This window comes from Triticum urartu, chromosome 7 (genome assembly GCF_003073215.2).
Source record: "Triticum urartu cultivar G1812 chromosome 7, Tu2.1, whole genome shotgun sequence".
Classification (NCBI taxonomy): domain Eukaryota; kingdom Viridiplantae; phylum Streptophyta; class Magnoliopsida; order Poales; family Poaceae; genus Triticum; species Triticum urartu.
In genome coordinates, this window is record NC_053028.1 from 659,076,279 (window position 1) to 659,088,926 (window position 12,648).

The 12,648-nt window shown below is 44.6% G+C and overlaps 2 long non-coding RNA genes across 2 annotated transcripts; both read right to left on the reverse strand.

Moving 5' to 3' along the window:
• Nucleotides 1-6,582: 6,582 nt before the first annotated feature.
• Nucleotides 6,583-8,155, reverse strand: LOC125519747. Its single transcript, XR_007288298.1, has 3 exons — nucleotides 8,027-8,155; nucleotides 7,865-7,933; nucleotides 6,583-6,875 (listed from the first exon to the last, which is right to left on the reverse strand). It is a non-coding gene; the product is annotated as an uncharacterized LOC125519747 (long non-coding RNA).
• A 2,682-nt stretch (nucleotides 8,156-10,837) lies between these two features.
• Nucleotides 10,838-11,835, reverse strand: LOC125524504. Its single transcript, XR_007290776.1, has 3 exons — nucleotides 11,469-11,835; nucleotides 11,136-11,372; nucleotides 10,838-11,032 (listed from the first exon to the last, which is right to left on the reverse strand). It is a non-coding gene; the product is annotated as an uncharacterized LOC125524504 (long non-coding RNA).
• Between the last annotated feature and the right edge of the window lie 813 nt (nucleotides 11,836-12,648).

The window sequence follows — 12,648 nt, forward strand, 5'->3', positions numbered from 1 at the left end:
ACGACGGAGAGGGCCCGGTGCGATGCGTGCGAGCGATGCTGAGGGCCCCACGCACGATGGGTGCGTGCGATGCGTGGTTGGGGTGGATGCCCCTGCCATGTCATCAATCCTGAGGAAAAAGGTTCCAACCAATAGGAAATCAGCAGAAGATTTGTGTTTGTTCATCCTATTTCTTTTGATAAAACAGACATGCAAAAATTTAGTAAATTTTATTAAACTTTTTCCACGTCTTCTAGGACTTATGAACCAATACCGTGCCAAATTTCATATTCTTTTGACCTTGTTTAGATTTTCAAAAAAATCGAAAGGTGTATGTTATGTCTTTTCTTTGCGGTGCGCGAGAGAGACGGAAGAGAGAGAGAGAGAGGTGGGGCCGGGCGGAGAGAGAGGGGAGAGAGAGAGAGGAGGTGGGGCAACAGCTTTTTATTACTCGCAAAAAAAGATAGACCACCTCTTTGCCGTCCGCCAGCAGATGGCAAAGAATCTAGCAGACGACAAAGGAGGGACGTTGCCGTCCGCTAGCAGACGACAAAGAAGTTAACCTCTTTGTCGTCTGCTAGCAGACGGCAAAGAAGTTGACCTAGCCACGCCATGCCCCGTGGGGCCCACTAGGCGCTTTGCCGTTTGCCTTTTTCTCTTTGCCGTCAGCTGGCAGACGACAAAGAGCCAGCTGATGGCAAAGACTCTCTTTGCCATCAGCTTGTTGGTTGCCGTCTGCTTTACCAAAGCAGAGGACAAAGAGGTGGCGGATGACAAAATGGCAGATTCCAATAGTGGGAGGAGGTTATGACAGAATCGAGGTGAACCGCCATCCGGCCATTCGGTCTACCGCCTGCCGCGGCAATGGCCACAAGAGGTTCAAACGGTAGCACGTGAGGATCAACGTCAGGCCCGTACGTCTCCTTCAATTTTTTGGTGTAGTTCTCTCCATCTGACCGGGCTTTAGAGCTGATCCAGTCCCTTTCCGGGTGGAGAGGGTCCTTTTCCTTGTCGTCTTTGGTACGTTTGATGTTCCATGCCTCGAAGTAAGTGATATCCTTGCCAGTGTCTTCTTTCTACAAAAGAAAGCGATCCAAACAATCAAGGGAATGCTCACAAATGAAGGAGAACATGATGAAAAGAAAAGGATGTGGTTGCCTACATGTTTTGAGACGACACCTGGGATGGTGAGGTTGCCTTGACGGTGTCCTCGACCCCCATCAACTTACGTCGTTCAGATATTACTTTGTGTTCATCCTGCCACCCTGGATCTGTCCACCGTTTGACGATCTTCTCCCAGCACGGACGTTTGTCAGCGCACCACCGAGGAATCACCTGTAAATTAAAGAAATACATCTTAGTAAGGATTCCAATTTTGCGGTAATGTAGGGAATAACAAGCATCCGTCGTCACTTGCCTTGAAGTAATTGTCCCGTGAAAGATGCGTCCCTCGAGCCTCCTGTTTGGAAATCGTATGGTTGAGATAGTCCGCGTGATACTTGACCACTAACCAGACGCGCTCCTTATAGTGCATGTCGTGGACTAGTTTCTTGGCAATATTCTCAACAACCACATTTGCACGATCCTTCTGACCCTCAACGCATGTATAGAAATCCTACAAACATGCATACATGTGAGGTGGGTTAAATCATGACTATGGCAAATTTAAACCTTTTGGTATTGACATTTAGGTGTTTGAAAGGACTTACCCAGAAATCGTTGACCACTCGCATGGCTCTGTTATCATAAACCCTCTGACGCATATCCAGGAAATCCGATGCAAGTTTGTAGTGATCCCATGACCAAGCTGGCTCAATGATACCGTTCGGCAAAGTGACCAGTCCAGGATAATTTAACCTACAAAGACCCCCAATGATGCCACTCGGCGACCATGGTAGATGCCTCTCACCACCTTTTACTAAGCTTCTGCATTTCGAAGAGTGAAGTCATATTATATGTGAGGAAATGACAAAAGGTACAATTTATATGGGATGAGTCGAGATAACCACTTACTTCTCTCCCATTGGTTTAATCAACACGTCTCTATGCACATATGGACGTCTTGGAAGCTTTGAAGGACCCTGCAGCCACACTTTCCCTCTGGAAGTAGTGCTGATAGTTGAACTGCTCAGTTGCGAACCGCTCACCTCGTGGTGCTCTGTCACCCATGAGGGTCCATCCCCACCCTCAGAAACCCGACGAACAACCAGCCTCCTCTCGGCGGCGTCGTCCTCCACCACCTCCTCATCCTCCACCACCTCCTCCGCAAAATCCTCCTCGTCCTCCTCCTCACACGCCTCATCCCCATCCTCTGTTTCCTCCTCCTGAGCACGGTGAAGCACTGCATCAGAGGGTCGAGGAGAAGAAAGAGGTGCTCTACTCCGGGCTGCTTTACGTACTCCTCCTCCTGCCTCATATACTCCCCCTCCTCGTCCGCCTCCTCCTGCCTCACCTACTCCCCCTCCTCGTCCGCCTCCTCCTCCTGCCTCACCTACTCCCCTCCTCATCCGCCTCCTCCTCTTGCCTCACCTACTCCTCTTCCTTGTCCGCCTCCTCCTCCTGCCTCACCTACTCCCCCTCCTCGTCCGCCTCCTCCTCCTGCCTCACCTACTCCCCCTCCTCGTCCGTCTCCTACTCCTCCCCCACGTGGTACTCGACCTTATTTCACATGTTTTGCCGGACGGGTGTCTAGACCCGCCAATCCTTTGGCCTTCTTGGCGATTGTGGCAACCGATGAAGGAGCGGCCACCGCTTTCACCGGTCGAGCAGGTTGATCATTGTACAGATCATTCACTTTTTTCAAACTTTCCTTTGGAATCTTCTTGCTACCTATCATGTTTCAATCACCTGATATGAAGAAGAACAAACTAGTTAGTACAGATGATACAACTTGATGTAAATACAATAAATATATCACATATGAAGAATAAATGGAATCGTCACAATAATACATATAGTTGTTACACACACAAATACATAGAGTTGTTGCACACACGAATAATAGAGTTGTTGCACACACGAATACATAGAGTTGTTACACACACGAATACATAGAGTTGTGACACACATACATAGAGTTCTCACACGATTACATGGAGTTGTTAGAAATAAGGGTCAATATTAGGTGCAACATTTGGATCAGGGCTTTCATCATCGCTATCACGCCCGTTCATACATTCATCCTGGAAGTCTTCAGGGGGCCCTCATCCTCATCTATCCCCATGTGCCATCGCATAAGTAATGCCAAATCTCGAGGGTCGGAAACATCCTCGTATTCGTCCTCTGCATTATCTACTTCCATGTCATCCATGGCCTCATGTTCCATAGCATCATGTTCGTGATGCACGCCATCATCTTCCTTTGCATCATCTTCGTCTTCGTCAGTGTCTGCTTCTTGAAAGAACTCTCCCTCGTATGTGTTAGGGTTTATATGGTAATCATCCTTGTTTGGGGTAGGTACCTTGATACGAGGGGGTACCTTGTACATGACATCCCACTTCAAGAGATCGATATATTCTGTAGATGTGCACGCGTATGGGAGAAAAAACACTTGTGTAGCCTGTTGAGCCATAATATAGACATCATTTCCTGCATATTTTGATGCTCGTTCAACTTGGACAAAGCCAATACTAGGGGTTCATCTCACTTTCTCAGGATTGAGCCAGCTGCATCTGAATACGATGGGCTTCACTCCTTGTAAACCACAATACTTCAACTCATAAATTTCTTCGATGGTTCCATAGTAGTGATGTCCATCTGTCCCTAGAAAATAGACCGCACTATTTATTGACCTTCGGTTGAGCCTCTCACGCATGTGTTTATCAGTGTGGAAGCGATACCCATTCATATCGTAAGCCTTACATGACTTGGCCTCGTATTCAAAACCTTCGGCTACTTCTCTCACTTTGGCATCCATATCAACCTCCTGATATGCCTATACAAGATTAATAGGAGATTGTCTGGTTCATTAGTGGAAGCATTACAAGCAAGTAAGATCAACTTGAAGTAACATAAAGTTAGAAAAGTTATTTTTCTTGAGAACCAAGAAATGAAACCGCCATCAGCATTGGTATCTTCAAGAAGGTCTGCTGATTCTTCGTCGCTAGGAGGCCGTGGTAGCTTCCAGAATTCGTTCTAGAATTCTCTAGCAATATGAAGAATTCGAGTTAGAACTCAAGACTAGTGAGTAGTTGTCAATAAAGGTGTTCTACACTTACTTTATGTATGGTTGCACTTCTTCCATGTTGGTCAAGACATAGATCATAATAGTCGACCACTCAGTAGGTGAAAAGTTCTTGGGCTTCGGTCCACTTGCTTTGCCACCTTAGCCTTCGAAGAGGCTAAGGTCGGAAACATTACTGGTGGGTTCTTCATTGTAACGAGGAGCTGGATTTAACCTAGTCTGAATACTGTCATGATAGTACTTTGTCGTGGTCATGGCCACCTCCTCTTTCAGGTATGCCTCGGCTATGGAGGCTTCAATGCGGGCTTTATTCTTACATTTCCCAAGAAGATGCTTGAACTCCCGTTCAGGTGCATACTTCCATCGGAACTGCACAGGTCCTCCCATTCTAGCCTCATATGCGAGATGTAAGATCATATGTTGCATCGGATTAAACACTACAATGGGAACCCCCCTATAGCAACGCATTTTTTCGTATCTAAATGTCCATATATGCGTTGCCAGTGTCTTTACCAACGGTTTTGGATGTGTAGCCTTATCCAGTGTTGCTAGCGTAATGCAACGCTTATACCACCGTTGGTAAAACAGACCGTTGCAAGACTACAACAGATAAAACAGACTTCTACAACACTTCTATATGTTGGTGCTTAATGTATAGGAATCGAAATCCCATATATATTGCTAGCAATTAAATTAATGCACCACATAGAGGTGATAATTATGTTTTTCAAGTGAAGGAAAAACAAGAGAATATACTCACGAGAGTAAGAAATCATATATTAGATAAAATTGTTGGATTACAATAGTGGATATTACAGGAGGAAGATCATCCAAATGTGATGCATAATCTAACTAGCTCCCTGTTTTCTACTAGTGAAACTCAAACTAATAGGATCCATCAACACCCCGATAACTTAACTAAAATTTAACCGAGGAAAAACATCGAGCAAGAATGTCATCCCTACAACATAAACTAAACTCAAAGCATCCATCATCATCATCACCATGAACCAGAACATTGACATCATCATTGCAGTATACTTGCCATGCACTCATATACTCGTCCATTTATATCTTGAATCTACAAACAATAAAACAAAATGAACTGTTAACACAATGCATTGACATGATGCAAGTAGTAATAGAGGCAAGCTATTAGTCACGTACAAAGGTTGAATGCCATGTAATCTTTGATTATTTTTCTACATTAGCAAGAGTATGGCAGTTTTTGCGACTCCATACCAAATTTTCAGGTTTCACAAGTGCCACATCAACATGCACTGCAGAAAATTCTTTTCTAATTTCAGCACCATCAAGTTTAAATTTAGGATCATAACTTACAGTTGTAGAAAGAGCTACATCCTTTTTCAGGCTCTTTAAAAATACTGTAGTTCATACCTGTTAGAGAAAATCAAAGTTACCATTGGAAGAATCATCCTCATCACCCATGACAAAACAAAAAGAAAACAAGGGAACATATGAAATGAATTTGAGCACTCTTACAGATAGTTCACAACACTCAACCAACTCAGCAAACCACTTTGTGCAGTCTTACTGCATACATTAGCACATTTTGTTGTTTTTTTGCTCCGGACAACAATATGATAGCAAAGAAGAAGTAAAACAAATAAACAAGCTAATACTATAGTTTGCACACAAATTTGTATGTGATTATGAAAAGATACCTGCTTGTTTGCAGTAGAAGTTTTCCATGGCGTGTGCTGACATTTTCAAGCAAAGTTTCTTTGTTCTCAACATCAGTCTGATAGCAAGATGACCAGTAGATACATAATAACCATCGAAGCAATATATTTCGAAAATATTGTATATATATGGGGTAATGCAAATATACCTTATGTGCAGCAGATTTTATTTCCCCTTGTCGTGCAGTGAAATTCTGATAAAAAGTTTCTTCGTTCTGGACAACATTCTGATAGCAACAAGTAAACACATAAACATGGGAGCACTATAGTTTGATCATAATTTTGTATATGAGACTATGAAGATACCTTGTGTGCAGCACATCATTTTTCTAGTTGTCGTGCACTGCCACCATTATGAAACATATTTTCTTTATTCCAGGATACAATGATACACAACAAGTTACGGGTATTGTATATGTAACTGCAAAAAGTGCGAGCGTAACAAATTAATCCTCAACAATAACAGGTTCCAAATAGTACTCAAGTAGATATACCTTATCTAGAATAGAATGGTTGTTTGATGCTTGCAAATCTGCACCATTTGAACTACTTGTCTTCTTCTGTAAATTATTTCGTCGTTTTTAACAAGTCGGGGTCCATCAACCGAAGGAGCAAGCACACCCTGCTGATAGCATAATACAAATATTAATTGAGACCATTTTTGGAGGGAAATTTGAGAAATTTTATTGTGTACTTTGTCATGGTACAAACTTTTCTGTTTGAATTATGTCCATGATCTGAAGGTTCAAGCCCAGTTGTAGGCTTGCAGCCATTGGATCCGAAATTTCCTATGATAGAAATACAGAAAGGTTATCCTACAAAATAAATGAAGGTTACAGTTGATAAAAATTTACCTTATCTGGTTGTCTTTCCATTCTTCTCATCTTCTCTTCTAGTTCCATGATTTTAGCATCTTAATTTTCCTTTTCTAGACGTATTTTTTCCATTTCAACTCAAAAGGCTGGCATAGCTTCATTTGGTATATCCTCCACCGAAGTAAAATGTGTATTCTGGAATAGACGTGAAGTAGAAACATCAAATGACTGGATAACACTAGTAAGATGTGAAATCGGATATGCAATTTTTTTCACTATAAACTGAACTCTCTTGCATATTAGTTTTGGAAGAACTTTCTTGTATGAATACTCTTGATGTATGACCTTATATTTGGATAAATAGCATATAGCTTTGGGTGGAGAAACTTAATTGGACCCTGTAACACTTGGCTCTCGACTAGGGTTAGAATCTTCTGAAATGTTGATGTTGTGCTTCCTAATAAGGTTGTAACCATCTATGTCCACTTGTTATGGTCAATGATGTGTGATGGGTTTTACTTTCTGCTGTCTTCTTTAGCGATCATTCAATTCATACTCAAAATGTTAAGTCCAGAGCACATCTTCTGTTTCCCTTACTAAGCAAATCTTGTTTATAATATGTAGGTGAAGCCTGAAGTTATCATCTGGACACCTCAAATAATTGTTTCCACAACTTGAGATTTCTACTGCAGTTGATGTTGCAATAGGAAAAGTATGTGGTTTGGCTCTGAAGTTATAATATATTATCAGTCTTGCCACAGTGAGTACTTTTTTCCATTTGATCAGCAGATCAGCAAGGTTTCTGTTTTTCTTAACCCGTGTCCAGTTTATACACTTCCCATTCAGACTGAGAGGACAAATAGGAATTTGGCGAAGCATAACAATGTCAAGTTTGAGGCCATAAAGCTTTCATTAACCCGACTTATTATGTTTATTTTCATTACGTGTTATTCTGTTACAAATCACTGTACGTCATTCTTTTTTACTACTCTTTCTTACCAAGAAAGATGTAGTGTTCTGAACATCTATTTTTGGCATGCACTTCTGAACGTATGAATCAATTTCAGATTAAACTAGAATCGTGATCTCTATGTATATTGACTGGTGGGTGAAAAAACAGCTTAGAACCAATACGTAGGGCATGAATTGCAGCGATGAGATGGGATAAGGAGCAGGGCACTGACTAGATGAACTCGCAGGATTGTTGCCACCACGAACCAGCCGGATTTGGAGAATCTACCAGCCGGATTTCCCTGGGAAGAGAGATGTGAATTGATTTAGAGCACAGATCAGTAGAGTAGGGACGAACAGAGGATGAATTGTGGGAGAATAGATCGGCAACTAACCTTGCTCAGGTCGTGATGATGCCTCCGCCACCGCCGCCGGGCATGCGATGAATCCAGAGACGAGGAAGGAAACCGTGCTGATATGGGGGGAGGTTTCCGATTTTCTTTGCGCAGTTACCTCATCACGATCTGTTTGACCGATGCTAGTTTCCGTCCTTGGATTCCTGTGACAGGTGGGGGCATGGTCATGAAGCGCGTATTATTTTTTATTTTTTTGCCAGATTAATCGCTATTGGCGGGAGCGAACGGAGGGAAAGGGAAAACTGGAGCGAAACCAAAAAAGAAATACGAGGGAGTCTAACAATTTGGAGAGAAATAAATTATAAATTTTGTTATTATCATCTGGACCGTGACAGGCAGTTGTGCATATATTTGTGCTAAACTGAACGTGCTTCTTCTATGTTTGTACGAATTCAGTGCAATATGGTTGAAGTAAAAATAAATTCTATTGCTCAAACAATAGAACAAAGTTAATCCAGAACACAACAAATTTCTTAGCTTCCATTTTCCAACCTACATGTATAATTTTCATAAGATCACTAGTTGTCCTCCATCATATTCAATATCACCAGTTGTCATCCAATATTACTAGTCAAAAGCAACATTTTCTAAAGTTTTGCGCATGCACACATATGAGGTGTAAGGGCATCTCCAACCGGACTCTGAACCGCCCGCATCCGTCCAGATCGACCTTTCCGGACACATTTTACCATCCAGCGCAGTACTGGTCCGTGGAGCCAGTGTCCCCCCCCTCACCCCCACATGCAACCGCGTCGTCCAAATTGGGTGTCGCATGAAGGTCGAGCCCCCCTCCCCCCCCCTCATTGCCGCACGACCATTACACCCGGATCGGGCTGGCGTCGCCGCAGTGTCACAACTAGCAAGACAAGCTCATCAATGAGGAGGTGCCGTTGGTGATGGTGAAGGCGCACGACCTCCTCCTCCACTACCTCGGTGGTCATGGCGGTGACAAATCCTCGTCGTGGGCCATCGTGTTGGCCGAGGAGAGGCAGGAGTGGCGCAACGCGGCGCGCCGCTTTGTGTTCGCCAAGTCCGACGAGGAGACGGCGTGGATCCGTGAGGACCCCAACCTGGCCACGCAGCGCCACCGCCGCCTCGATGGGAATCTCGCCATGATCGACGAGGAGTGGTCACTAAGCGACACCTCCCCGCAGCCGGCAGGGGCAAGGACGCCGTCAGGGCATCGTGGCCAGGTCACCGTTGGCTGGCTTTGGAGGCCCTCCACATGGCGCACGAGGAAGCGGAGCCACTGCTCCGCAAGTGCCAGGCGGTGGTCGGGCAGGGCTAGCGCTGTCACGCCTCGATGCCCTTCCACCACTGGAAGGACTACTCGAATGACGACGATGACACGAACGGGAACAACAGTCCAGTCGTCCGACATGTGTATGAGGTCACCATCCGCTACAAGTCAGCCTAGTTTTTTTTTATGTTTTTAGTTAAGCGGATGAAATATTGTCCGTTTTATGTAAATTATCTACCAACTTTAATGAATACCGTCGTGTTTGCTGAAATTCGTCCGGTTCATTCTAACTTGTTTTTAAATGAATGCGAGCACGCTTGTATGGCCGGCTATCACATCACTATCTGCGGACCAATTCAGACCAGTCCGCAGACAAATAGGGTGTTCATCTTGGGGGTCAGCGCCAACGTGAACCCTCAAAATGTCCGCAAATGTTCGGACCGACGTGTCCTCACACAGTTTGCCATCCAACATCGCACCTCATTGAGTAGTGGACCAGTCACCCAAAACAACCCAAAAACATCCCGTTCCGCGTCCCGCTCTCCGTGCCTGTTACATGGCAGAGAGATGTGACTGGACGCAAGGGCCTAGGTCATCGACCTGTCGAAGACCACAACGGAGACGAGGTAGCGCCGTCTCTACTGTCTCAACAAGGAGACGCTGAAGTACGGCAAGCAGTGGTCTATGAGCGAGACCACCACACTGCCCCCTCCGGTAAGTCCTGTCGCCCTTGTCTCCCCGCGCCCATGTCCGCGGTGGCCGCGGCTGCACTATGTGCAGCACAGCAGCAAACAAATAGAATTATCCGCGAGCACCAGATGACAGTCGGGATGCCCTGTTGCTACCATGCGCCCTTCCGCCGCTAGACACTGCCGAGGGCGACGGAGGTGCCGTCGGCCAGCCCGCCCAGGCATACTAGGTCACCATCAAGTATAAGGTAGGTTAGGTTTATTGAAGTTTTAATTTCACCGGGCGAAAAACAATCTTGTTTTATGCAAAAAAATAAGTTTAAATAAAATCGTCAGTTTGTTTAAATTTGCATCAATTTTTTTATCTTAAATTCCATTCGGAATGTGACCAAACATTTGCGATATGCTTTGAATGCCCGGCTCCTATATGAGTGCCCGGATACCAGTCCGGACCGGTTCATGGACAGATGTGGTGTATGTTTTAGAGGTCAGGGTAGGAGATGTCCTTACGCAACACACCAGAACAGAGACACGCACGGCACAAGGCAGTATTTTCGACGTGCTGAACAGTGTCTTTTCCGTGCTAACTGAAGAAACCCTACAGCTAACTGAAGAAAAGCTAAAGCTACATTATTCTGGTGCAAATAGATTAACACTAGCACTCTACTGTTGCTCCCCTCCAAGTTAGAGGTGCCCTCATGATATATTGGCAAGAAGACGACCAATACCAATGTATTGATCGAGTTCGTGGAACCAGCCAATTGAACACTTCTATGATGTTTATGAGATAAGCAACAACCGGGATAAGCAACAACCGGGATGTAGGTACATATGAACATGTGTAAGAATGTGTAGGAAATAGAACGACCAACACAACCATATTTGGGATCAAGTATTGACACTTTAGGCCAGTCACACCTACAAATCTTCTTGTCCGAATTATAAGGTACATGGACATAAAAGAAGAAGAAAAAATAGCAAATAACAGTAATGAATTCGTCACTTCAACTATAGGCTCCACATTTTCAGATCAGTGACTTTCTTTATCCATCAAACCTGCGTACAAGAGCAATAGAGTAGTAAGTTTCATGTCCAAAATGACATAAGTTGCAGCAGTGATACTAAGAATGTAAATAACAGAATCACATTGGAAGCTGACCTTTATTCAGGTACTGTGTCCTAGCTCAAAAGCATTACATTCCACATCAAATGGTCACAGACATCATCCTTGACAGTACTAAATTGTGAACGCAAACTTCACATGGACATCGGATCGTTCATTGTATCTGGTATATTTATATGCAAACTCTAGAAATTCATCTACGCCAGCTGAGTACTGTGTACTTTCTCTAGGAAATCGCAATAGAAATTTGGTGGATTCTAAATCCATTGCACACTGCATAAAAACAACAAATATTACTGCATATAAGTTTCATGTAATTTCGTCCAAAGCATGGAGGTTCAGAGATCAGGTGACGCCGCGATGAGGTACCTTTCCGAGCTGAACAGGGGATGAGGATGTGGAGGACCGGAGGATCAGCTACTAAGGCGAGAGCTGAGCGGACTGGGAGTGGGCTGCTCCGGCAGTCCGGTCAGCAGGGCGCGCTCTTGCGCCGTGGTGCGCCGTGCGCGCCTGCGCGGACAGCAACAGGTCGGGCGCCAAGCGGAGTAGGCAGAGGCAGGTCGCGGGCGTCAGCCGTCAGGCTGGTCAGGGTCTCTGGCGGTCTGCCGGTGGCTCCGGGCGACCGGACAGGGACGGCGAGGCAGGCGGCTCAGCTGGCTCCAGGCGGCGGATCGAGTATTCGCGAGAGAAAACGTAGAAACTGGGTTGACCAAGCATGCGTGGCTGCGTTCGCTTTGCGACGACGAGCAGGGTAGGCTATTACTGGGCTTATTTTTTCTCTAAGCCCACCTCTTATTACCTATGCGTCTAAAACAAACCTATGTGGTAAACAGGCCGGGCTAAAATTCCGGGGTGGAGGGTGGCCCACTGTGCCTCGGTCACTGATCTGGATCGGAGAATAAAATGAAGGGACTATGCGTGACTTGGTCAGCAAAGATTTTGGCGCCACATTCCTTATGTGTACCAGCGTGTCTAGTTAATTTTAGTTTTTAATTATGTATATTTGCCGTCTTATAACAGATATAATTTACAACACCTACACGGCAACATATATGATTTGTTGCAATCTATGTACGACTTTATGGTCGCGAGCTGCAAGTGTACAACACATATGCTGCAACGCTTACATGCGTATCTCTTGTGAATTTTACAACTTATAGTCAAAACGTTGTAGAATATGTGTTGCTTTATAGAGGGTATCCTTGTAGTGTAAAGAAACCTGGCGGAAATAGCATCTCTAACTTGCATAGCAACTCAGATGCTTGTTCCTCCAACTTTGCAACCACTTCATAATCTAGTTCTTTGGCACAAAGCTGACGGAAGAAGTAGCTCAACTCCGCCAGCACTCGCCAAATATCCTCTCTGACATACTCTCGAATCATCACATGCATTATCCGCTCAAGCCATACATGGTAGTCATGACTCTTGAGGCCTCCTATTCGCTTTGTAGCCATATTATTCACTCCCCTCATGATATTAGCTGCATATCCATCAGGGAAGTACAAGTTGTTCACAATCCATTGGAGAATTTCCTTCCTTTGGGGCATTG